We start from the raw sequence: 22,432 nt of genomic DNA, 5'->3' as shown, positions 1-22,432 counted from the left end.
GCCGGCCGAGCGCGCGGGAGATGGGAGGCTCGGCGGCGCGCGGGGCCGCGGTCTGGAGGGCGGCGCGTGGCCGGGAGGGGGCGGTGGAGCGGCGGCGTCACGTGGCGGGGCGGGGCCTGCTTGTCGCCCGCCTGCCCGCCCGCCGCCGCCGCTCCGCCGCCCCGCCGCCGTGTCCCATTCATGAAGGCCGCCCGGCTCGGCTGCGGCCCAGGCGGCTCCCGAGGCGGCGGCGGGCTCCCGGGCCCCGCGCGCGCCCCTGGCCGGCCCCGCCCCCTCGGCCGCCCGCGAGCGCGCCCAGCCCGGCGGGTCCTCGCCGAAGCCGTCCGGCTGCCGCCCGCCCTCCGGGCGCCGGCGCGGGCCGGGAGCGGAGCCGCCGCAGGTAAGCGGGGTCGCGGGGCCGGGTCCTCCCCGCGGTGAGGGGGTGGTGGTGAGGGGCGTCTCCAGCTCGGCTGCAGGCCGAGGCCCCTGCCTGCGCCCCCTGCGGGCGGGCGGGGAGGCGCGGAGAAATTCGGCGCCCCCGGCGCGCGAGCGGAGGGTGACTCCGGGCCCCCTCGCCGGGCCCTGCGGCGCGGAGGCGGAGCTGCGGTCCCGGAGACGCTCTGCCGCGCGGGTCCTGGCGAGGGAAGCGCCGCCGGAGGCCGCGTCTCCATCCTGCCCCCGGGCCTGGGGGAGGGGGCCCGGCACGTGATCGCGGCGCGGCCGGGAAGTTGCTGTTATTTCTCTGCGGCGGTTCGTTCTCCTGGCGTCTCCGCCTCCGGGCTGTGGACCGGATCCCGAGTGTGAGTAGTTCTCCTCCTCCTCCCAGACCCCCTCCCCGCGCACATCCCCGTCTGCGTCGACCGTGTGCAAAGGATGCTGAGGCTTTCTCTCTCGACTTCTGACCCCGGCGGGTCTCCGTCTCTCCCTCGCCCGGGTAGATGGAGACTGTTCCCCGTGAATACTGGGCATGTGGCCTGGAAGACACTTAGGAAAACCTTTACCAGAAAGATCAGCCTCCCTTTCAGAAAGTGCTGGAACTCGGACAGTTCGGAAATGTTAAGAATTAACTTAGCAAACCGCTAGGTTCATTTAAAAATCCACGATTGAAAAAGTGTCCCCCTCCCCGCCCCCGATTTTAAAAGTGCCCCTTAAAAAAAAAAAAAAAAAAAAAAGTGCCCCTTGCCTTGGTGTCAGGCCAGGCCCTATTGAAGCTCTTTGCCCAGTGCGGATGCTCGGGAGTGTTACTGGTTATTGAAACTTGGCCTGGCTAGTTCCTAAGGCTTTGACAACACGTAGCCAGTCCTAAGATAGATTTTGAAGTATTTAGAAATTGTTTAGGGCTTATATGATGATGGCTTATATGTTGATGGTCTGATGTTGATTGTTCTCAGCTGCGGTAACATTGCAAAGGGCGGCAGGTACAGCAGAGGTGGGATCAGCAGGGGAAGGGCCCCCTAGTGCAGCATCCTCTCTGCTTAAGGGGCGGCAGCCTCAGGCCATCCTGGGCACGAGTGTGAAAAGGCCCCAGGCCAGGGGTGGAAGGGCATTGGACCGTGTGGGTGGCCGATTCCCTCCAGTTTCAAAGTGCAGTCAGGGGGGATGTGTCAGATTGAAGCACCTCCAGGCCCAAGGGTGGATGGTGAAGGCCGAAGAATGCTAGAAATGAGACTGGTAGGTTCTGTTGTAATTGATAGCGAGGTTGAGAACCAACTAGAGAAGCTTTGTTTTGGAGGAACTGGAAATGGGAGCATTGGAAAGCCATCTGACACGACAGTAAAGACACCGGTGAGAAGCAGATGATTAGGATCGGCTGGGCTCTGTGTGGTTGCTCCGTTGTTCTTGTGACTGCGAAAGGTGCTCGTCACTGGGGATTGCCACGTTTGGGTTACTGAGTGCACCCTCTCCTATGGTAGACTGTGTCCTAGAAGGCCAGACTCTGGTTGCTGCCAGCTCCCAGGGTAAGGCTAGCTTCTAGAAGCATCTCTGTGGAGGTCTGTAGAATGAAGGTAGAAAGAAGCGGACAGTGTCTCCATAACAGTGATCTCAGAGCTGGTGGCACTTCCTGAATGAATTCGGCTCCCCTGAATTGTGAGCCCTTGATGCACAGTCCGGGCCACGCCACTCACTGGAGGTGGTAGTGGTGACTTAGCCGCTCAGTGGTGTCAGATGTCGGACTCTCTGCGACCCCATGGACTGTAGCCTCCCAGGGTCCTCTGTCTGGGGTTTCCCAGGTTAGAATACTGGAGTGGGTTGCCATTTCCTCCTCCAGGAGATCTTCCCCCGACCTACGTCTCCTGAATTGCAGGGGCTTCCCTGGGGCTTCCCTGGGGCTTCCCTGGTGCTTCCCTGGTGGCTCAGAGGTTAAAGCGTCTGCCTTCAATGCGGGAGACCCGGGTTTGATCCCTGTGTCGGGAAGATCCCCTGGAGAAGGAAATGGCAACCCACTCCAGTATTCTTACCTGGACTGGAGAATCCCATGGACGGAGGAGCCTGGTAGGCTACAGTCCGTGGTCGCAACGAGTTGGACATGACTGAGTGACTTCATTTTCACTTTCTTTGCTGCTGAGCCGCTAGGGAAGCCCCCACCCGGCTGGAGGTGGTCAGTGAGCTGATGTGCATTACAGTGAACGTTTTGCAGTGTTTACATATTAACTTGAACTTAGAAACAACTTGGTTCTCTGTGTTGGCAGCTGTGCTGCTTCACCTATATGCATTTGCTCCTAGGTGGCAGCGGTGACACCCAGCTGGAAGCTTTGTCTAGTAAGGAGGTGGATTCAGCTGCCTCCCTTGGGTGCTTAGCAACCTGTCAGGAAGTGCCCATTCAAACAAGTCTGCCCACCTTTAATTTAAATCCTTTTGATCTGACCCCAGCGGCTGTCACTGTGTGTGTACGTGTGTGCCCACATTGAGTTGCCCATCAATCACTGGGCAGTGGTTTGGGGCCTTTATTTTGAAAGCCTATTTTAGTCTGTGTTATTTCCCTTCATTTAGAAGTAAGTTGTTTTCCTTCTGGCTGAGCCCCAGAGTCCTCTGACTTATCATTTGCCTTCTTTATGATGAAACAACACACAGGTTGGTATGTAGCACCTTCTGTTGGCACTGCATGTATGCTCGGTTGTGTCCGACTCTGTGACCGCATGGACTGTAGCCCACCAGGCTTCTCTGTCCATGTGGAGTTTCCAGGCAAGAATACTGTAGTGGGTTGCCGGGCCCTCCTCCAGGGGTTCTTTCCGATGCAGGGATTGAACCCACTTCTCTTGTGTCTCGTGCATTGGCAAGCAGAATCCTGTATAAGTGCCCTCGTACTACAGCTTTGAGGATAGTTACAGGCTGGAGCAGGATGCTTTATGACTTTATCTTAGTAATAAAGTACTTAAATGAGTCATTTTGGTGGCTTTGCTGGCTAATAGCAGTGATTTGGGGACTCCACCTTCCCTGCCTTGGGCTTGAGTCTTTTATTTTAGTTACACTCTGTCACTCCAGCTAGACACTTCACATGTGTCCTGTCCCATCGTCCAGGGTGAAAGTGGAGAGTGAGTCGCTTGGGATCTCTCTGAGTCCTTGGCAGCAGGAAGCTGGATCCAGGTGGTCTGGCCTGCTCAGGAACCCTGGGACTGAGGGATTCGGTTCCTAAGTATCCATTCCCTCTAGAGGGAAGAAGGAAAAGAAAATCCGTTAGGAGATAAATGGTGCTGCAATGCAAGGTAAAGCCCTGTAGTGTGACCTTTGGGATTAAATGACGATAAATTATATTGTACAGTCTTGTTTGCTTCACTGATTATAGTTTAGAATCTTTTTTCCTCTAAAGACTTTGAGTGCTGAATTTCGTTGATGCTGTTTGTTAGAGTGGTGGTAAAACTGCTATAAAGAAATGAAGAAAGGAGCCAGAGTGCATTCACCAGGTAAAGTGAGGCTCCTTGGCCACAGCATCAGCCCCTTTCCCTGCCTTCATCTCGGGTCCATACCAGGAGGGTGTGGCCAAACCCCAAGGAGGGGTTCATATGACTGCTAGGTAGAAAGTGAAGGTGAAAGTCGCTTAGTTATGTCCACCTCTTTTTGACCCCATGGACTTCTCCAGGCCAGAATACTGGAGCGAGTAGCCATTCCCTTCCCCAGGGGATCTTCCCAACCCAGGGATCAAACCTGGGTCTCCTGCATTGCAGGCGGATTCTTTACCAGCTGAGCCACAAGGGAAGCCCAAGAATACTGGAGTGGGTAGCCTATCCCTTCTCCAGCAGATCTTCCCAACCCAGGAATTGAACCAGGGTCTGCTATATTGCAGACAGATTCTTTACCAACTGAACTGTTGGGGCGGGGGAGGGGGGGCTTTTAAAATTATTTTTAGACTATTTATATCAAATACATGATTTGAGAGACTACATACATGTTTGGGGGCTGGGACTAGAAAGTGGTCTTTTAAAAAGGCAGTTGGAATGTGTGGCCAGTTTTTGTCATGTTTGCATTTAGAACTTTATTATGCAGTGTTGTGTGTATCTTCAGTGTCCTATATTTTCAACGTGAACTATCCAAATAAGACTTCCCTGCTTCTTCGGAGGAGAAGCACTGACTCCCAGGAAAGCACTGCTCGCCTTGCCCTGGTAGCTGGTGGATTGCCTTTATCTGACTTTCTTGGCATATGTGAACAGTTTAGATAAAGTCTTCCGTCATTAATCTTATGAACAGTAACTGAGTCTGTTGCCTTTGTTTCATTTCATATCCTTATTTATTTTCTGTACCAATTCCCTTGATTGTTTCGTAATATGTAAGTTTGTCTGAACTGCATCAACTGATTTTTTTTTTTCCAACCAGGAAGAGTATAAGAATCCGCCTGCAATACGGGAGACCCAGGTTCGATCCTTGTGTCGGGAAGATCCCCTGGAGAAGGGAATGCCAACCCACTCCAGTATTCTTACCTGGAAATCTCATGGACAGAGGTGCCTCAGGGCTTACAGTCCATGGGGTCACAGGGAGTTGGACACGACTGACTTGAGGGACTGACACTTTGAGAGTATAAGTAAAATTCAGAGGGGTCTGTAAATTCTAAATTGTTTTCAGCTTCTAGCACTTTTTCCATCTTTCCTATTCAAGAATCTAGAATGGTCCTTCGCGCCTGTTTTAGCAAATCTGAATTTCTCCTCTCAGTTCAATTTCCTCCCAACCATCTCCACCTGCCTGAACATTTAATCCTCTCGACTCACTTCCCTTGATGAACCTCAGCTGCAGGGAGGCACGCCCTTTGCATGTGGTGATACAGTTGCTTTTTCATTTGTTCTCGCTGCTTTGGGTTTACTCTCAAGTCATCTCTGGCTTTCCTCCTCTAGCTGCTCACCAGGGTCAGAGGAAACAACAACTGTTGCCTTAGCTTTCAGACACTGCCTGTGGCCAGTCTGCCCCCTTTGCTCTGTAAGTATTGAACCAGAGGGAGTAGAGGAGAGGTGGACAGTTGAATGGAAGAAGCAGCCAGATGTAAAGGCTTGTTGTATTCTAGGGAAAAGACAGTTTGCAGAGGGAAGGAACATTTAAACAGGGGCACTACTGGGGACCGGTCATGGGGACAGGATCTGTAGGTTTACAAGTCTCTGTGAAGGGAGGAGGAGGAGGGGACAGGTCTTCACGGGTTGATGTGTGGAAGGAATCAGACCCAGTGTGCCCAGGTGGCGGTGCACACCTAGTACCCACAGGGTACCTGTGGTGCTCTCTCCAGTTGTCTTGATTTTTAACTTTTTTTGTCATTTGTTAATTTAGTTGTTATATATTTTGCATAACATTACAGGAAGTGCAAAGGAACGTGGGTTTGAAAAGTTTAAGAAACACGATTAAAGACACTAATATTTCAAAGAGAAGAGGTACCAGAGCTAGGTGTAGAAGTGACTTGGTTTTGGTGAGTATGATTAAGTAATTGTAGATGAAGAAGACTCTGAGGGCAGGGAAAACCTCCTTCAGAAACTCTGAAGCTGGGACTAGTGACTTTCTCGCAGGAAGGAAGACGGGTGTGTGGCACCAAGTAACATTTTCAGTGGCTGAATGTCTGCATTTACCTATTTCTGAAACATAATGGAAGGGGTGATATTATTGTGTTTTTTAATCTTTAGTTCCAATCTTTACTAAGATGTTTTCCTTTTTATAGAAAAAGGATCATAATTATAAAGAAGTTCATTGGTTAATCTGGAATGGAAACCTACCTGAGAGCCTTTCTTCTGCCTCTGAATAAGCAGAGGCAGTGTGCGGTGGTCAGGATGGTTCTCATCTCTCATTTAGTGGTGATGTGACGTTTTTTGCTCCTGATAAGCTAGGTGTGTCCTGCTGTACTAGAGACATGCAGTTTCATTCATTCTGAAAGGCCCTTGAAAGGAAGAAGCGCTTCAGTACAAACTCATCCATTAATTTTATTGTATGATTTTGTATAGTTATCAACTGGGCAACACTGAAACCATCACAGTTCATGTGAATTAAATACTCTGAATTGCTGCTCCCTGGTATGAAGTGGTACTTCCTCTGATGGGTGGGTCATACACCTATGACCCTCGTAAACTGATGTCTTTTCCGAACCAGCGTAAGTCAAGGAGTGATTGGCTTAGAGGAGACCCCTAGGGGACTTGCTTTTTGTTTCAAGATTCTGTATGAATATACTCTTGCCTCTTCAGTAGTCTATGTGTAATTATGTTTCTCTTTGTAAAACTTCCGAAGAATCTACCCACATATTTCTTTAAAATTTAAACATTTTTGGATGAATTTGAGTAACATTAGTAGCCATAACCAACCCAATGGACATGAACTTGAGCAGACTCTGGGAGATAGTGGAGGACAGGAAGCCTGGCGTGCTACAGTCCATGGGGTTGCAAAGAGTCAGACACACTTAGCAACTGAACAAGAAAGATAATCATAACGTCTTTTTACATAAGACCTACACAGAAGCAGGACTTATTTAGGGAAGCATCATTTAAGAGAGAAAGCTCTCTGTTTTATAACTAAATATGTGTATTAAACCAGTGCTTTTTGAGAAAGAACTGATCTTTTGTTGACCTGGCTCAACCAATTCAAAAAACTTGCCTAAGTAATGTTATTTGAAAAGTAAGAATTTGGAATTTGGGGGTCTTTAAAAGATAGCTGCTCCATCCACTGAGGCTCTCCGTCTGCAAAATGGTACTGATGTCTACTTTTAGGAACACTGCATGTTTCTAGGAGGTGCTTAATGTTTGTAAGACCTTGTCATCATCATTGCAGTTACATGATTGAACACTTTTTTAGGGCAAGGTGTCGTGGTTCACACAAATTATCTCAAGAGTCACGACGACTCTGGGAGGTGGAGATAATAGACCCATTTTCTAGGCAAAGATGGTGAGGCTGGAAGAGCTTTGCCAAAGGCTGGCAGCTGTGCGGGGGGGAGTGCTGCCGTGGCCCCATCACCACCGCTCTGCCCAAGGACTGTCAGAATTCACCTGTGTCTGCTCGACAGGCCAGAGTCAGTTTCGGGCTTTGTTTTGACTTGATTAGGTAACACTGGAGAACTAATTCTTGATGTCAGCGTCTATCAGTTGCTAGAAGGCTAGCACCTGCTGTGTAGGCGCCTTGGGTTTCTCTGAGGCATTTGTGTGTGAAAGCCAGCAGTGCCAGAGCAAGAAGTGCCAGGGGGAGAACCCCGGAGGCCGTGGGGCTGGGGCCGCGCTGGAATCGGCGGGACTGTGTGATGCCAGGTCCCTCTGCCTGCCTCCCCTGGCACGAGCACATCGCTGGGCTGAGTTGGGACAGAGCATTTAAAACATGGCCCCTAAACGCTGGCTGAATATTGTTCTCAGCTGAGTCCCCGAGGACGCTGATTCTGTTTAGTGTCGAGGAGACCTGGGCTCAGTTGGACTTCTGGTGACATCGTTTGTCATAATCCAAGAAGCTCCCTTTCTCAGGGATCTTCCCGGGTACTCTGGACTGTCGACTTGCGTATCCTCTGTGACTCCTCGTTACCTGAGACTGGACTGAGGGACTCAGCCCCGAGTCCAACGTGGCCAAGCTGGACGGGACTTCCAGCTGTCTCCTCCACACCAGAGCCTCTCCCCTCCCATGGGGGCAGCCAGCTGAGACCCCTAATGCTGTTGAGTTTGAGGGTTTCTTTTTTTTTTTTCATTTATTTTTATTAGTTGGAGGCTAATTACTTTACAATATTGAGGGTTTCTTAATTGGTGCTTTCTTCACTGTATCGTTTGACTCAACTTGCCAACTCCATCTGCAGAAAGATTCTCTCTAATGGAATAAATAAATTAATGATTTGGGCTTTATCAGCTCTTCAGTACAGGGGAACTTCCCATTAAACAAATACATTCATGGACCTTCAGGAATTTCCACGTGTTTAAATACACTTTTGGCCTTAAGTTGACTCAGTTGTCTCATCTGTAATGGGGGAACAATACCTGTACAACTGGGCTGGCTGTCAAGGTTGGAGGACGATGTGTGTTAAATGTCAGAGCCTCGATCCACCCCAGGACCCAGGCAGGGTGGCAGACTGGGAGCTCTGACTAGACTAGGGCAAAGGGCCAGAAGGCAGCAGAACATCCCCCTTGCTCTGAAGTAGCTTGCATTCTTGTCGGGGAGTTAAGTCTGCTTCTCTGTGAAGCTGGATGGGGAGGGGTTGAAAGGGAGCCAAGGAAGAATCAGCGAGACCTCTGTGCTTGTATTTTTAGCACGAGAATATGATGTTTGGTTGAAAGATGTTTATGTCTTAGAAATATGATTGCTTCCTGTGCTTAAAATTTCTTCCTTGACCCAGAAACTTTAATCTTTATAGTGTCAAAATAGGAAGTATGCTTTTGTAGTCAGCAGTTTTGTATATATTTTATGTACTATGTACATTTACAAATTTAAGCCTTGGGATTTTTGCCATCATTATTGCTCTGGCTGTGTGAATCTTGTTGTCCAGGCCTGTAGGGAGAGCCTTGTCTCTATCTGCAAAGCAGAGCTGTCTTCTGTACTTGGAATATACACTGCAGATGAGTGCTTAATTAAAAGAAAATTCTGTTGCTGACTACTTTTTTGTTGTTGTTGTTGCTGACCACTTTATAACTGGTCTCTAAGTAGTTGACATTTTTCTGCAAACTTCAATCATTTTCATAAAAAATTTACTTAGATTATAAAACTGTAGTTTTATTCTCTGCTAGTTGAAAAATACTGATATACCTGTATTGCTATGGTAGCTGATCTTTTTTTTATTTTTCCCAACTGCTGAATGTCTTCCTGGTAAAATGCTGGCTGAATCTTTTGCTGATGTCCTTGCCATCAACTGGGAAAGGGCTTCTTTGTAGGGCTTCCCAGGTGGTTCAGATGGTAAAGAATCTGCCTACAATGTGGGAGACCTGGGTTCGATCCCTTGGTCTGGAAGATCCCCTGGAGAATGGAATGGCTACCCACTCCTGTATTCTTGCCTGGAGAATTCCATGGACAGAGGAGATTGATGGGATACTGTCCATGGTGTCACAAAGGGTCAGACACGACTGAGCAACTTGTACCTTTTTCTTTCTGTGTTAGGACATTTCCCTACCCCACACAAATCATCTGGATAACATAATAGGAACTCTGCTATATTTAAATTTCCTGGTTCGTTTGTTTGATCTTGTTAATGAGAAGTACCTAAATCTCAAATGGACCACCAGGGCTGATGCTGAGAGTTGGAAAGAGCTTCTCCTAGTTAAAAGCCAAACAAAACAAAACCTCATGGTGCTCCTACCCGCTTGGTGTTTATTTCTCTTTCCTCTAGTAGGCTGCATTCTAGTAAACAAGACTCTTTTTTGTAAGGCTGCATCACATAATAAATCTCTCCATCTTAAGACATTTTAAAGTATATGTGTGTATATGTATATCTTTATATGTAGTTTAAAAATTGAAATAGTACTTTGAATACTCTTTCTCACTCTTGATCACTGCTTCCTGAAAGCAACTCCTTTCAACTCTTCTGCCTGTTTTGTGTGGAACTTGGGTCCTTGTGTGTGTGTGTGTGTGTGTGTGTGTGCGCGCGCGCGCACGCGTGTGCTTACACCTCAGTAGCTTGGTTTTCTGATTGGAGGCTTTCTCAGAGAAAGTGACTTCCTGGTGTGCGAGGTGAAGCTTCATCTCCTGTATAACCCTCCTTACACACATTTCCTTCCATCCTCCCAACATAACTGTATTATAACTTATTTTCTCAACATTCGGTGTTTATGTTTTCATGACTGAATATGGTTCAGAGCCAAGCCTGTGCAAGGATCCTGTTTCTTCAGCAGTTCCAGTCTTTGTCTTCTCCGGAGTTGGTTGTGTTGGCGTGTGTGTCAGGCCCCCAGCTTCTGACAGAGCCCCGGACACCTCGCCTGCCTCGGGCCTGCCCTCCCGGTGGGCAGGTGCAGGAAGGGCTGGAGGTCAAGGGCCCCTCGGGTCGTGACCGCCTCCCGTGGAGCCGGGAGGTGGGTGCTGCCCCTCCTGTCTGAGACACCCGTGGGAATGTTCAGTTTGGAAAATCATGATTTTGACTCGGAAATTTTCTTGTAGTTGTCGTGGTTTCTGACATCCCTCCACCAAGGAGAGCTTCTGAGTGTGAGCCTCCTTTTTTTCTCCCTACATTCATCTTTCATCTTTCAAAAGCGTGACATCTTCCACTTCCTCTAACCATGCTTTTTATACTTGCCGGTTACTCCTCTTGTATTTCTTCCTGTTGACCTGGTGAGTGGATTCTTGTGCTGGGGCTGCCATCACAAAGTGCCACAAATGATGAATAAACCCAGAAACATGCTGTCTCAAAGTTCTGGAGGCCGTGGATCCGAGGTCAAGGTGTCAACAGGACTGGTTCCTCCAGGGCTGCCTCTCTTGGTTAGGTGCCAGCCTTGGCATTTCTTGTGGGCAAGCACTGTGATCTCCTCCTCAAGTTCTCGTGGCCTTCTCCCTGGGTGTATGTCTGTGTGTGTCTCTTTGTCCAGGTCTCCCCTTTTCATGAGGGAGCCAGTCACTGGTTTAGGGCCCATCCCTGACGACTGCAGTTTAATTCAGTTAACCTCTGTAAACATCCTGCTTCCAGATAAGGTGGAGTTGTGACGTGTTGAGGGTTCGAACATCAACTTACCCTGGGTCACAGTTCAGCTCAGAAGAAGGAGTTACAAGAGGGAATGTTGATCAAGTAACACCCTCTGTGTCAATAGCGGGTCCTGTTATTGTAACCTCTTAAAAGATGCTTTTAGTCACATCCATCTTCACTGAAGATCAGAAAACCACTCTCAGAAAGCAATTTTTTGATTGCAGTTGCAGATTTTTGTTCAGACTCTGTGACTGCTAACATTTCCACTGGTTTCCTGAATGTTTTATAACTTAGCATCTGAGTCACCTCATTTTCTACTCCGGCCTTGATTCTGCAGTAATTTGAAGGTTGGCAAAATGCCTAAAGAAAGAGCAGCCACAGAGTCCTGTGAGAGTGAATCGAAGTCTGTCCCTGCGTGTTAGGTGAGCGCGGTCCGCGGGTCCTGGCTGTCTCCCGGGTGAGGCTTCCACCTGAAGTCACCGGCTCCGTTCCTTCCTCCCTGCGCCCTTTGACCTCCTTCATAGTCATCATCCCGGTCTAGCATCGTCTTTGTCTTTGCCTCTCTCTCCTTAGCGTTAGAGTGTAAGTGCTGTGCGGGCAGGTGCCTGGTCCGCCACGTTCACGGCTCGATCCCAGCTCAGAATCGAACACTGAACAGCACGTCCAAGTAGATGCTGTTTTTAAACAGATCGATGTGGCAAACAGGCTTTGTTTTCCAACATGACAAACACTGCTTCACTGACCCGCTGTTGCTGTTGGGAATCCTCTCTCTCCGTGAAGGAGCTCGTGTTCCCCGGGGCGGGGCGGGGGAGGAGGGGGCGCTGGCCACAGCTGCTCTCTCTGTCCACCCAGGGCCGGGAGAGGGATGGCCCCTCCTGACATGTCTGAAAACTCCCCCGGGGCCCCGGTAGGCACAGTGCACAGTCAAGCAGGACGTGAAATTCCAGTCGTGTTTGCACTGGCCTAGTGGAAGGCTCTTCCAGGTTTCCCCGGGGCCTTCTGCAGCTGCAGGCTGGGATGCCGGAGCTGGGTGGCTGCCTGGGAGTCCACGGCCCTGCCTCCCAGCCTCTTGATCGCCACGTGCTGTCTGAGACAGACAGTCCCCAGGTGGTTCCAAAAAGAAGAGGAGGAAGTGGTGAATTTGTGCTTCCCGATCTGAAAGACTTCCCTCTGAGATACCGGGGGCTGCATTCCTGAGAGTGAAATGCAGGGGAGCCTGCGGCTGTCTGTTTTATGGGAGCTGAGGCCTTTTGGCCACAGTCATGACATCAGTTAACTAAGCTAATGGCTTGGTGCTTGTTTTTTTTCCTTGTTCGTTTAATTGTTGTGCTGCAAGTCATGAGGAAAACCCTCCTCTCCACCGCAGGAGTCACTGAAAGGTGATCCAGGCAGTGAGACAGGCTGGTCTAATTGTTTATGCGGCAGAAGTTAGGGTTGTGGCACTGGAGCGCATCGCGGCTCTCTGAAACCAGGTGAGATCCATTCCCGCACAAGGGCTCGGCATTCTGATGATGGCCAGGGCTGTAGCTGTGACCTCTGTAATACTCTTTTCAATTTAAGTTAGAGAAATACAAGCCTCAAAAATGAGCTGTGCATACTTGTGAAGTGTTGCAGCTGTCACCTCTCATGCAGTGGTTTACAGTCGGCTTTGGCGTTCCTGGAAAATGTACGGAACTTGGTGCCTGTGGCAAGGTCTCTGTGAAGCCAGATGGTGGGGTGGGGAAGTGGGCTGTGGTTCTGTCGTTCTGGGGGGGTGTGTGTGTCTGTGTGTGTGTGAGAAACCTGCTGCATAGATATGTATGTGCATACTCTGTGTGTGAGAAACTTGTTGCATAGATATGTACATACATACTGTGTGTGTGTGAAACTTGCTGCATAGATATGTATGTGCATACTCTGTGTGTATGTGTGTGTGAGAAACTTGCTGCTTAGATATGTATGTGCATACTGTGTGTGTGTGTGTGAGAAAATTGCTGCACAGATATGTATGTGCATACTCTGTGTGAGAAACTTGCTACATAGATATGAACGTACATACTGTGTGTGTGTGTGAAACTTGCATAGATATGTACGTACATAGAGTGTGTGTGTGTGAAACTTGCTGCATAGATATGTACGTACATACTGTGTGTATGTGTGAAACTTGCATAGATGTGTACGTACATAGAGTGTGTGTGTGAAACTTGCTGCATAGATATGTATGTACATATTGTGTGTGTGAAACTTGTTGCATAGATATGTACATGCATACTCTGTGTGAAACTTGCTGCATAGATATGTACGTACATACTGTGTATGTGTGAAACTTGCATAGATGTGTACGTACATAGAGTGTGTGTGTGAAACTTGTTGCATAGATATGTATGTACATATTGTGTGTGTGAAACTTGTTGCATAGATATGTACATGCATACTCTGTGTGAAACTTGCTACATAGATATGTATGTACATACTGTGTGTGTGTGAGAAACTGAGAAACTTGCTGCATAGATATGAACGTACATACTGTGTGTGTGTGTGTGAAACTTGCATAGATATGTACGTACATAGAGTGCGTGTGTGTGTGAAACTTGCTGCATAGATATGTACGTACATACTGTGTATGTGTGAAACTTGCATAGATATGTACGTACATAGAGTGTGTGTGTGTGTGAAACTTGCTGCATAGATATGTACGTACATATTGTGTGTGTGTGAAACTTGTTGCATAGATATGTACATGCATACTCTGTGTGAAACTTGCTACATAGATATGTATGTACATTCTGTGTGTGTGTGAGAAACTGAGAAACTTGCTGCATAGATATGAACGTACATACTGTGTGTGTGTGTGAAACTTGCATAGATATGTACGTACATAGAGTGCGTGTGTGTGTGAAACTTGCTGCATAGATATGTACGTACATACTGTGTGTGTGTGTGAAACTTGGATAGATATGTACGTACATAGAGTGTGTGTGTGTGTGAAATTTGCTGCATAGATATGTACATGGTTACTGTGTGAAACTTGCTGCATAGATATGTATGTACATACTGTGTGTGTGTGAAACTTGCTGCATAGATACGTACGTACACACTGTCCTGGGATGAGAGCAGCCCCCAGTGCCCACTGAGGTGGGACTGGTGGATGGTGATCATTGGTGGACATTATTCATGATGAAAAACACTGGTGTTTAAGTAACAGATGCATGTGTTATTAATAAGATCTAAAATTCACCCAATAAGCTCTGATTACCTCAAGTTCTTAGTTTTGCACTCCGTTAGATGGCTGATAAGGAGTCTGTTCACACTCCTGCAGACAGTGTCTGTGAAGGAATGAGCGGAAAAGCCCGCGCAGTCCAGGGGCAGTATCTGCATGTCAGCAGCGTGTTCACACGTTTGGGAACACCCCATCCTTTTAAAATTGCTTTCAGTCTTGAAATACATCTCTTCATTTTCAATGGTGGAAGATCTTTACCCTTCAAGGTAGGTTAGGTTTATGGAAATAACCAGAAGTCATTCAGAGCAAACCTGGTGGATGAGGCAAGTGAGAGAAATGAATCACAGCTACTTTTGTACTGTTTAAGAGTTGTGACTGCATAGTAGTGATACTGGCTTTTATCCTGTGTAACACCTAAATTTAAAGAGGAAAAAAACTAATAACATGCTGGACAATGGTACAAAAATAGGATTGGTTTGTTGTGTACCCCTCAGCAGTGATTAAGGTGAGCAATCACATTAAATAGTTAGGTCACGTGTCAGGGTGACTAAGCAGTTTTACACCAAAACTTGGAAGAAGGGAATACGTGGGGAAAATGTCTTCCCGTTGCTTGGGGAGGCCAGTCTAGGGTGGACGAGGGTACAGGGCGGGGGGTGGGGGGTGCAGGTCTGGGAGTAGCTGGATCCAGCCTTCCTACCTGAAGACCTTTGCCTACACCTCTCAGGCTCTTCTGACCCAGGTCAGCCCTAATTTGACTCTTTGGGGCTGGAATCTCTGAGTTAAGGCTCACATACTATTTGCACAAATGGGCTGAAGGGTAGACCTCACTTGGGTGGGCCTCACGGAGCAGGAAATGGTTTGGGAAGCTAAAATGAGAGCTAAGAAGAGCTATTGACTGAAGTGGGAGTTAAGTCATAGGTCACTTGTTTACTTTCCTGTGTCCCTCAGTGAATAGTGGGCTCCTTGACGGCAGGGGTCCTAGCCTGATATCACCTGTTAGGCTCCTGTGTGACCCAGGTCTTTTCAATACAGATCTCCCTCTACTTAAGAATAGGGTTACATCTTGATGAACTCATCCTAAGTTGAAAACATCCTAAATAAAAAATACATTTAATATACCCCTCGCCTGCCGAGCATCACAGCCCAGCCTACCTTAAACGTGCTCAGAACCCCTCCATTAGCCTAGAGTGGGGCAGGATCAACTGACAGAGCCTGTCGTGCCGTGAAGTGCTGCCTGTTTCATGTGACGGATTGCTGTCCTGAAAGTGAGGAACACAGTGGTGGTCTGGGTGCAGGATGGCTGTAAGTGTATCGTCACTGGCCCTCACTGTCGGGTGGCTGGCTGGGAGCTGGGCTGCCTCTGCCCAGTGCACGAGAGAGGATCCTAGAGCCGGCAGATCCCTAGCCTGGGAAAAGATCAAAATTCAGAATGCAAAGTAAGGTTTCTGCTGAATGCGTATTGCTTTCGCACCATTATAAAGCTGAAAAGTCAAAGTTGAACCATTGTAAAGTTAAAAATTCACAAGCCAAACCATTATAAGTTGCGGATGGTCTGTACGTTGTTTCTTAATGAAGGAAGAAGACTAATACTTGTTAAGTACCTAGTAGTTTCCATGTGCTACCGTTGCTGAACCAAACTTGGGTCTGCTCACCCACACACAGTGAAGTCAATCTCCTGACACCAGGTTGTGGTGAAGGAAAGAGCAGTATTTATTCAGGGCGCCAAGCAGGGAGTCCAGGGCAGCTCGTGCTCAAAACAGCTGAACTCCCCGTGGCTTTTGGTAAAGCATCTTTAAAGGCAAGGAGAGGGAGGGTGTCCCCGCTGGTGCATGCTTCTCTGACTGGCTGATGGTGTGGTGACAGCATGGGTAACATTGTCAGTCCTTCGGCTCCAGGAGGTCTGGGGGCTGTCTGCTCATGGCCTCAGGTGGTTAATTTCTTCCATTTGGTGGAGGTTTCAGCATCTGTAAAACAAGTCAGGAAATGTGTTGAAACATCCGATACCGTTGTCTAGGCACTTCAGAGAGGAGCTGCATATGGGGAGGGGTCTGTCCCTGGAAGGCCCTACAGGGTCCTGCTCAGTTACATAGGACTCTGAACTCCTTGACCTCTGGAAACAGTCCCCCCTGGTGGACACTGCTGTGATCCCTGGCTCTGTGGAGGGCAGGGGTTGTGTGGGGCTCTGGTCAGACCGAAGCTCAGGATCGTTATGTGTCAGGGAACCTGGGAAGCAGTGGAGCCATTATTTAAGACTGCCTAAATTCAGAGCCCAAGCTGTGTGCCTAACCAGAACCAGTGCATAAATACAGGGCCACATGCCATCTAGATAAACCGTGGCTCTCAACTGGAAGGATTTTGCTCCCAGGGGACACTCAGAAACCAGGGAGACATGTTTGGTTGTCTTGGTTGGGGAGATGGCCACTGACATCATGTGGTGAGTTGGAGTCGGTGGGGGGGGGGGGGTGGGGGGGGGTGGGGGGGGTGGGGACAGGTAAGAGATGCTGCTCCCTCCACACACTGGCAAGGTTTTCCTGTATCCTCAACGCTCTTCTGTTTGGTTTTTTGAAAATGGCCATCAATAAGTATGAAGTGGTATTTCTTTGTGGTTTTGTTTGCATTTCTTTAGTGATTAACCATGTTAAGCATCTTTCATGTACTTAACTGGCCATTTGTGTGTCTTCAGAGAAATACTTGTGCAGGTCTTTTGCTGATACTTTGATAGGGTTGCCTTTATGTTGGTGAGTTGTACAAAAGTTCTTTACATATTGTGGACCTGAAACTGTTATTAGATACGTGATTTGCAGGTATTTTCTCCCATTCTCTAGTCTGTCATTTCACTTTCTTGATAAGGTCCTTTGATACAGGGGAAAAAAGTTTTAAATTTTGATGGAAAGCAATTTTTCTTTCTTTACTCATGTTTTTGGTATGTTATCTAAGAATCATTGAGTTTCATGGTTTTACCTCCTATATTTAGGTCTTTGATCTGTTTTGAGCTAGTTATTCTGTAAGAAGTGTCTTAGACAATAGGTCTTCTGTATATGTGAATTAGACACCTACAGTGTGGTTAGACAGACAGGCTCTGGAGTTGGGGCTGTCTCTACACCATGTGTTGAAGAGACTGTTCTTTCCCCATTGAATAGAATTGGCATCCTTGTCAAAAACAATTGACCTTGGATGTTTGGGTGTATTTCTGGATGCTGGTTTCTGTTCTGTTGGTCTGTATGCCTGTCTTTATGCCAGTACCACATTGTTTTGATTACTGTGGCTTTATAACAAGATTTGGAATCATGAACTTTGTTCTTCTTCTTCAAGGTTGTTTTGGCCCCTTGCAATTCTATGACAATTTGAGGATAGACTTTCTATTTCGGCCCTCCCCCAATAAAATAAAAGGTCTGTTGGGATTTTGATAGGATTGATTTGAATCTAAAGATGGCTTTGGGTAGTATTGACATCTCAGCAATATTAAATCTTTGTAGCCATGAACGTGAGGCTGTTTACTTTAGTCACTTTAAATTCTGTCTACTTATACTATTTACTTTAGTCACTTTAGATTTCTTTTAGCAGTGTTTTGTGATTTTAAATATGTAAATATGTACCTCCTTGGCTAAATTTATTACTAAATATCTTATTCTTTTAGATTTATTGTATTTGAGATTTTAAAAATACCTAGCACATCAAATTTGAATTCCAAATTGTGTTATGTCCTAGAAGTTATGATGGAGACATCTTGAAGTTTCAATATGTGGATTGGGGTTTGAACCTGGATTTGGCACTTAAAAAAATTAGCTCCCTCTGAGCCTCTATTTCTTCATCTGTAAAGTACAGGGATAAAGCAAATCTATCTACACAGAAGTTGTATAGATCAGAGATAATGCTTGCAAAGGACTAGTTCCAGAGTGTAACTCAGAGTTAAATACTTAGAGAAAGAATGCTAGGTTGCCAGTATTGTGTTTTCTTGTATGGTTTCAGTGTAAATACTGGTGTATTACATAGTTTGTCATGAATGTTTAGCTTATATTACCTTTATTTGCTGATTTCTTTTCACATCCAGAACTTTTGTGATTAAAATATACATTAAAAGCATTAGTAAAATTAATTTGTTGCAAAGGCTAGTGATTTTTACACAAATAGCCTCTTCCTTAGAGAGCCTCATAAAGTGTGTTGAGTCTGTAAGAGAAATAGAGTGTAGCAAAACGTCATGCTCATTTTTTGTTTCGGTAGTTGCTGTATACTTATACGAGGGGTATTTTTCTTCTGATGTTGCTGCTTTCAGATGCCTCTGTGCTTTCTTGGATCCTACCTGTGCCCAGACATTGCAGGGTTTAATTTTAGACATGTTAGCGTTTAACCTCTCAGTAGCAAAGCTGACACACGGCTTTACCTTCAGTGAAGGGTGCAACTACTCCTGCCATCTTGGAATTGAGTTATTCTGTATGTGTGTAATATAACTGGGTATCGGTACTGCAATTTTTAACTTTTTTTTTTTAATTTGTCTTAGGGGAGCTTTATATTGAAGGAGGCAGATCCAACCTCTGAAAGACAATAATCTCAGAATTCTGACTTTTAATTTTAAATTTCACTGGCTAAATAAAATCTGATAACAGACTTAAACATAGCATTAGAATGTTCCAACTGAAAGTAAATTCCTCAAGTTATTCTCATAGCAATGTGTTTTAAGCCTTGTTTGCCGTTCATTTCCCGAAGAACACAAATGAACCTGCATACGGGAAGAGATCCTGTGTGTTCTCATGGGGAGGCAGGGCTGGTGGGAATGCAGTCAGGCTGAGAAACATAGAAGTTTGAAAAAGAAACAGAAGATAGGAGAGCAGACCGACCACAGAAACCAGGCGGGTTTTCCAGACTCCACTGGAAGCCCATTTGATCCTGCAGAGCATCTGTCCTGTGAGGTGACTCTGATCAGCACTCGTGAGGATTCTTTATTAAAATGATAATCCCAGCGGCTTGGGTGGTATTTTCTTTAAGCCTGCTAATATAATAGTAAGCAAGTTGTGAATTAAACACCAGCAATACAGTTAAAAGCAGAGACTCTGGAGTCAGACAGGCCCTCATGTACATCCTGGCTTCTCCATGTAAGACGTGAGCAGGTTCTTGGTCTTGGTGACAGTTTGTCCTCCGTGCACTTGTCTCTTGAAATCCTAGTGTACTTATTATTTGTATAAATTTTACGTGTGATAGAATTTTTACTTTCCCCCCAAGAAACTGCATATCCAGGTGATTATTGCTGAGTTCCTGGCTTCTGAGTACTTACTCAGCGCCACGGTCGCAGCTTATTTCTCTAGCTGGGAGACTGCAGGAAGGAGAGTGCCAGCTAATCACCAATACTTTTTTTTTTTTTTTAATTTTTTTTTTTTATTGTTATTATTTTTTTTTTCCAGTGGGTTTTGTCATACATTGATATGAATCAGCCATGGATTTACATGTATTCCCAATCCCGCAATACTTTTAAAGTAAAGAAAATTGTAAGCAATTTTTTGAAGGAGGTGAAACCGCAGCAATGAAAATAATTAAAACAACTGTCCCCAGTTTTTCTCAAGTGGTCCAGAAGATCTTCAGTGAGGAACGTTGTACAGAACCAGAGGAACGTGAACCTGACTGACACAGGCCCCTACAGGATACTGATCACAATTTGTGACCTTTTCTCCTGTTCTTCTCCAGGTTGTGTTAACGATACCATTGGGCCTTGCTCATCGTTAGTTTCCCCAGCAAGCTCTAAGCCATCCCATGCTCCATGGAGCAGCATGGAGACGCCCAGCCTGCGCCCCGCTCCCCACCCCCCATCCCCAGCGGCACCTGCTGGGATTCGCTGTGGGCTCCTGCCAGCTGTCAGGCTATAGCAGAGAATTGGTTACTAAAAGGTTAAAGAACCACACTTTTTAAATTATGTACAATGTTTTGAATTTGATAATATGACTTTCAACGGGGATTTCTAGAGTGTGAGTGAAATGGGGAGACATAGTCCTCATACAGAAGCTTGCTTATTATTCTTAGGGATTTGCTCCTGCATGTCACCATGGGGACAGGACCATTGCAAACTACTATCCATAGGGTGAAAGGGGGGACTAGAAAGACAAACATTTAAACAGGAACAGTTGCGAGTAGCAGGACACAGACACATACCTGCAAGTGAGGCAGCTGCCCTGGGCTTTCCCATTTGGCTATATTTTCGTGAAAGTGTCGTCAGGATGTGGGACACAAGTGAAGCCATGGTTCTTCTGATCTTCCGTTGGGCTGTTTAAGCTTTACTCTTAACGGTCACACACTTGACTCCTGCAGACAAGTAGTATTCTGGTCTCAAAGTATTGGGTGAGTTTGACTTAGAAACATTAGTGTCAGAGTATTAGAGCTCAGAGGTGGTTTAGTCCCAAATTCCTTAAACTGGGATGTTCACTGAGGACATTCTAGACCATTTGTTCAGCAACTATGGTACCTTAACCCCTGAAATTGGTAGAAGAAAACTTTGACCAGTTAGCCTTTAAAAAAAAAAAAAAAATTAAATGGATGTTTCAAAGTAGCCTGTAAAAATGTTGAATTTTAAATGTAAGATGTACGTTATCAAGATTATTGTTGGGAGAGTCGATTTAAGCTGGGTGTTCTGCCCTCAGGAGACCCTTCTGTTTTTTCTCCTCTGTTCCTGAAAAGACCTGCTTATGTTTGATTATTCATTCATTCACAGCTCAGGAGAAAACTGCCACTAGCTAATGCTGTTTAGAGTTTGGCAGTTGGGTGTGTGAGGACACAATGAAACACTGGAAATTGAGTAGACTGGATGGCCATTCTCCAATAAAAAACCTCAGAGTAGTATCAAGATTTTCTCCTGTCTTTGAATAAAGTGTTATCAGTCCCTTTTGGATTGTTTTCGTAGGCAAATGTTAATTATAAGTAATTCCAAATATGGAAAGAAAAACGTCTTATGCATTAGTGTAGTCTGTGGTCCTTACATGTTTCAATCTCTGCCATGAGGGGCCTTGAAAATGCAGCAGTGCACGTGAGTTAATTCCTTCAGTGTAGGGTAATTATGGTGGAAATCATGAATTCTTTGTAACTGAGGCTTAAAAAAATATTTTCATCATACATTTATACTAATGAAAACTTTTAAAGAAGTTTTCTCACCTCTTTATTGGTTTGTTGTTTAATTGCTTAGTGGTGTCCAACTCTTTGTGATCTCATGGACTGTAGCCCACCAGGCCCCTCTGTCCATGGGATTTTCCAGGCAAGAATACTGGAGTGGGTTGCCATTTCCTTCTCCAGGGGATCTTCCCCACCCAGGGATCGAACCCACATCTCCTGCATTGGGAGACAGCTTCTTTACCACTGAGCCACCAGGGAAGCCCTCTTCATTGGTAATTCAGTATGTTGCTATTCCACATTATGGCCACTTGGGGGAGTGGTTTGCGTATCAGTATTTTCATGTTTTGTGTTAAAAACAGACTATAACTTGTGGCATAAAGATATTTCTGTTTAACCAATTAGCAAATTTCATGTTAGGAAATTTTAAATTCTTATACTTTGTTAAGTACTTTATACCTGCTCCCATACTTATATGGGATTAGTAGTGGAAAAAAATAAAGAAGGTATATATTTTACATGCGTCATCAGCTATGGAATCTGAATAAGATTCTGACTCTCCTGACCAGCATTTTAGTTTTATGTCCCTATGCTAGATTTCAAGAAGTTTTTTTTTTTCTTGAAAGATTTAAGTCTTAGAAAAAAAAGACTTCCAACTGCCCCCCCCCCCTTTTTAAGCTTATTGAACGATGCTAGGTAATAATAAAAAGTAGTTTTTCTCGATGCTCAACCATGTATTCTTATCTTAGCCTGTAGAGAAAAAAGTCAATAGTATTTTTCTTTGAAAATAGTCATAGAGGTGATTAAGAATGGTTGGTTGTGATTTTCAACTTTTTATTGACTCAAGTCTGAAAAGCGCCACCACCAAGTCAGGGAAGTGTCAGGTCCCAGCCTGGGGTCAGGGGCAGCAGACATGTGCGCCCTGTGGGGGTCGGTGTTGGGAGGTTGAGCTCGCCTTCCATCTGGGTCCGTGGTCTCCGCTCCTTGAGTCAGAGCCTCTGTGAGTCATGGGTCCAGACCTCACGGTGACGACAGCAGCCAGGCTCCCTGGAAGCCCGGGTGGCTGGCCTGGGGCTGGCTCGTTGTGTAAGAGGCGGTGACGTCAAGGCTGTGGACAGCCTCTGCCCACCTGTCTCAGGCCG

General features: G+C 46.3%; 1 protein-coding gene across 2 annotated transcripts in view; it reads left to right on the top strand.

Moving 5' to 3' along the window:
- The first annotated feature begins 294 nt into the window (after positions 1–294).
- Positions 295–22,432, top strand: part of LPIN2 (lipin 2) — a 77,896-nt gene continuing 55,758 nt past the window's right edge. Inside the window, exon 1 of one of the 2 annotated variants that reach the window (XM_061130870.1) lies at positions 295–379. The gene's annotated coding sequence lies outside the window, so the exon portion shown is untranslated. Of the gene's footprint in view, positions 380–673; positions 780–22,432 lie in introns of those variants that run through there. The other variant, XM_061130869.1, reaches the window with a different exon arrangement.

This window comes from Dama dama, chromosome 27 (assembly GCF_033118175.1).
Source record: "Dama dama isolate Ldn47 chromosome 27, ASM3311817v1, whole genome shotgun sequence".
Taxonomy (NCBI): domain Eukaryota; kingdom Metazoa; phylum Chordata; class Mammalia; order Artiodactyla; family Cervidae; genus Dama; species Dama dama.
This window is presented reverse-complemented; position numbering and strand designations above follow the sequence as displayed.